Below are 4,982 nucleotides of genomic sequence, written 5' to 3' on the forward strand. Positions count from 1 at the left end.
TATTAAAGCCGCTTGGTCCGATTCTAATTGCTAAAAATATATATTCGTTTTACTTCTTGAAAAATAATTGTCCATAAATTGTTTCAAGTTTTGTCAAATTATATCCCCAAAGTATTTTCTTTTAAAAGATATCAAAATTCAAAAGTTATAAAAATAAGTTTTGTTAAGTCACACAAAAAATAATCCTATGTTGATCACTGTAGATATCGCGTGAAATCACCTTCGAAAAATTAAATTTATCGCTTAGATGTTTATCTCATGAAGAACAAACCCGAGCATTTTATATTTTAGCTCCTTTAAAAATCATTTAAAATATATTATTTTTTCTTTATTCTTTAAACATATGCATATTAATATAAAAGTTACAATGGATTATAATATTCAATTAATTTCTTAATTTTGAAAAGATATATTATGACTAAGGCTTATACTAATAGATAAAAAAAATACTCGGGTTTGAATTATCTTCATTATCAAATATATCCGATAAACTTGTTTTTTTCAAAATTGACTTCACTACAGATCTTAACTTCCGTCAGGAACTACTGTTTGTCAATAAGGTTTTGATCTGCGTTTTCCATGTAAGGATTGTTGTAATTAAATATTAAATCAATCTTATAATGTATTTTTATACATTATCTATGTAATGACGTACTTTTATTGTGTAAGATAATATGTGCCTGTTTCGGGTTAAGCGGCTTAAATAATTATTTCAATAGTGCATGCTCGTATTTCAATAGTGGTTGAAACCTATGGTTGAAATGTACTCTCACCCACCACTGAAGTAATTATTTCAATAGTGGTCATATTTCAATAGTTGTTACTAACTATGTTTGCTATTGAAATGCACTCTCAACCACTATTGATATGATTATTTCAATAGTGGTCGTATTTCAATAATGGCCATTAATTATGTTTGCTATTGAAATGCACTCTCAACCACTATTGATATGATTATTTCAATAGTGGTCGTATTTCAATAGTGGCCATAAATTATGTTTGCTATTGAAATGCACCCTCAACCACTATTGAAATAATTATTTCAATAGTGGTCGCATTTCAATAGTGGTTACAGTGCTGCTATCCTATAAGTTGACAATTCTATCCTATCCTATCGTGAATCCTGCATCCACAATCCTATCCTGTGATTTCAGTCTAATCCTATCCTATCCTATCCCGCAACTCTTAGTTTTTTAATATTTAGGAATTAATTTCACAAAACGAAAAAAACAAAACAAAACGGAATGACCACCAAAAAAAGCAGATATAGTTATGGTATTCATTTAAGTGTTATATATTTTAATGGATAAAAATAATCGAGATCGACATTCCATAATTCATGACACAGTGCACATTTTAAATTTAGGATTTTCATTACCATGTTAAAAATAAATGTAAACAAACAGATTGTAATAAAACGTGGGCAAGTACTGATTTTGCGAACATCTGTAAAGAATTTGGGCATCCAGAAGAAGGAATTAACGAAAAAAAATATAACTAGATTTTGTTTCAATTTTCCTACTTACAATGATCGGGAGACATGGCCACAGGATCGCGACTTGCTCCCAGCGTGTTATAATTAATTATTAAAAAAAAAACCAAAGGTCTATACGGTAATAATGTTTAAGTATATGTTTTATGTAAAATTTTATTTTTTCCTAAACCGAACAGCATAAAAATAACATGCATGTACATGTGAAGTCTGTGTCTGTATAACATGTTTTTCTGTACGCGGTTATAAAAAAGAAGATATGATTAGACCATAAACCAAACAGACAAGTCAAAATTTAGATCTAGAATATCTTGACTTTCACATATTAAACATTTTAAATGTGAAATTGTCTTATTATATCAAATATTAAATGTAAATGTATAATTTTTTTTACTTAAATTCATATTAATTTATTCTTATGTGGATATTTTACAAACATGAAAAATATATAGTTGCTGAATAAAATTCAAGATATTTAGAATGTCAAATTTCTTATTTAACTTCATTTTCTTCTCAGTTTATGGTCAGTTCAGTGCCGAACAAATGTATTTCAATTTCCAATTTTGTTTTATGTGTGGAAATTTAATAATTTATGTTTAATTTAAAATATTTCCTAAATCTTCATTGTCAGACTCAGACAGATTGAAAGCAATAAATATTGTAGTGAGCTCACACGTTCCTTAGATCTTATAAATCATACATAAGAAATTAAGAATTCACAGTATTTACAGTATTTATAACTCATTCTTGAGTAAGGCAAGTTTGTATTTTACCTTGGCATTTGATCTTTAATGTTCATTAGTGTCTGATTGAGAGACATTAAAATGATCCACACATGTTCCTTAGATCTTATAAAACATGCAAAAGAATTCACAGTATTTACATCAATTATCACATTTTCTTGAGTAAACCTTGTATTTGACCTTGACATTTGATCTTAAATTTTTCAGTGTTTAAATGATGAAAAAATATTTGATCATGTTCACAATATTTTTATTCAGGGTGATTCCTCAACAATGTTTAACAATTGAATATTCCATTGCCATGAGACAAATTCATTAAAAGTATCCATGTACAGGATGAATTTCAATGCCAAGATCACAGATACATGTACATGCACTTTGTTTAAATTTAAGTTTATCAATGTTTTTATTACAGTTGTATAATGTTTTACATGCATATGATTTGGCTTCCTTATCCGTTGCTCAAACTGAATTTCAAATGTCAGAGTTATTGTCAGAGAGATGGTCATAAACCAAACAGTTCCACAAATGTCAACAATGCACAGAAAAAAGCACTGATCTCCTAATAAAAGCACCATGATTTCAGACTTAGGACTCTTTGAAACTGGTTTGAACATCTTTCATTATTTAGTCTAACAGCATATGAGATGAACTGCAATCTGTACAGCTGAAATGAGCAGGGTTGTCCTGAAAAAAAATTATAGGCATGTAGATTGTAAATTTTGTGTTATTACACATTTAAACTGTTTTTGATTGTGATTATCTTTCACTTTTCATGTACAATTGGCTTTAATTTCACCTTTTTTCTCTCCAAAAACTAGTGCATTAAGAAATCATGAAAAATAAAATCTTATACTGCAACCTCAGTCATAAATTAATTTTTTTTTAATCTTATGTAACCTAATTTACTCACAAGTACATTATAATTCATTTTATCTTGTTGACTTGCTAACAAGTATATGAATACATTAGTTTGGGAGATTTTTCTCTATTTTCTGCTTGTATTTATCTTTTAATTAATGTTTTTTTTTTGTCTTGAAATTTGAATATGAAAAAGAAAATACACAATTTATATAACAACAAAATGACTAGAATATTTCAACATAGTTTTCAGTTTAATTTCCTCTCCAGATTTTTAAAACAAGAAAATCACTTGTTCCAAGAATCTGCTGATACGTTATCTCAACTCAGATAATATAATGTATATGCATTTTAATGATCATGCATAAATACATGATAAAAAAATCAAATCATACATACTCTTTAGATTAAAATCCTTTATACTGTGATGATGCATGAGTGCAGGCAAATCCATTCTCTGTAATAATGAATATTAAGAGATTAACCTGTGTTTCATAACTCACAATACATCATTACAAATGTACATACAATGTAAGTGCAGTGCTGAATGAGCTTATCAAACATTTAAACAGTATAGCATTAGAAATGGTCATAATGATTCTACATTCATTTATCATAAATTGCACTGAAATGAAAGAAACTATTTTCTAACCTTACTAGGGAAATGATAATAGTAGCAAACTGATTAAGGCATAATACATAATTATGATTGTTTTAGTCTAAGAGCTCATTGATAGCTGATTGAATCATGTGACAGAGTATTTGTAAATATTTATCCCCCCTTCTATCTAGCTACTTCTATCTACACTACTTCTCTCTATCATTCCGCACCCTATTTTTGTTTACATAAAATAGAATAAAATGTTTATAATTTAAGTCATTAGAATATTGTCTAAAGGGCGAAATAAGTGTAAAAATGCACACATGTACAGTGTACAGTTTGTAGTAAACTTACATGTTCTCGCACATCATCTATTCAAGTCCGCGGTCGACGGTTCCTGTGGAATTGTCCAATCAAACAGAGCAAATTTAACAGGAAAACATGTTATTACACTTTTACACAAGTAAGAATCGGTTAAATCATCCAAACAAGCTGAAGAAATACGGTCTTTCGATGCCTGGACTCTTCGTTGTTTACATTCTCATATTCTACCTTCCGGTGCTCGTTCACGGTTAGATCGTACGCCGTATTACTCGAAGTTTATAATGCAAATCTGTTTTTAGTAAAGAGAATGTTTTATTTTCTATCTAAATTTTATAAATAGTTCTTTTGTAAACATTTCATACTTTATTTCGTTTTTGTAAATTATTCTGAAATATGAATGAACCTTTGCTCGAATCTGATTGGTTGTAGGATACAGGATAGGATAGGATAGGATAGGATTGGATTAATTTCTATATGTTCCTATCGTGAATCCTCAATTCTGAATCCTATTCAATCCCATCCCATGTCAATTTGTGGGATAGCAGCACTGTACTAACTATGTTTGCTACTGAAATGCTCTCTCAACCACTCTTGATATAATTATTTCAATATATTAAGAACATTTGTATTTTTATGTGGAAACTTAGCAAAGTTTTGGGGGTATATAGTTTTTGTCGTTTCCGTCCGTCTGTCTCTGTCCGTCTGTCTAACTGTCTGTCTATCTCTCTGTGTGTCTGACTGTTTAGCTGTCTGTCTGTTTGTCCGCAAAACCTTTAACTTTGCCCATAAGTTTTGATTTAGTGTAGCTATGACTTTCATATTGCACATGCGTATTCTTTGTGACAAGACCATTCTTTGGGTACCACCAAATTTGACCTTTTGACCTTGGCCTTGGAGTTTCACTCACTTTTACACAAACATTCCAAACTTTTACTTTGGCCATATCTTTTTAACAGTAGAT

At 29.5% G+C, this 4,982-nt stretch overlaps 1 long non-coding RNA gene across 1 annotated transcript; it reads right to left on the bottom strand.

The window, feature by feature from the left end:
• Positions 1–2,320: 2,320 nt before the first annotated feature.
• LOC134272018 (uncharacterized) lies at positions 2,321–4,234 on the bottom strand. The gene is made up of 3 exons (XR_009993123.1): positions 4,052–4,234; positions 3,496–3,553; positions 2,321–2,922 (listed from the first exon to the last, which is right to left on the bottom strand). It is a non-coding gene; the product is annotated as an uncharacterized LOC134272018 (long non-coding RNA).
• Between the last annotated feature and the right edge of the window lie 748 nt (positions 4,235–4,982).

Source organism: Saccostrea cucullata, unplaced genomic scaffold (genome assembly GCF_032062105.1).
Source record: "Saccostrea cucullata isolate Sc308-1 unplaced genomic scaffold, CSIRO_AGI_Scuc_v1 ctg718, whole genome shotgun sequence".
NCBI classification, from domain to species: Eukaryota; Metazoa; Mollusca; class Bivalvia; order Ostreida; family Ostreidae; genus Saccostrea; species Saccostrea cuccullata.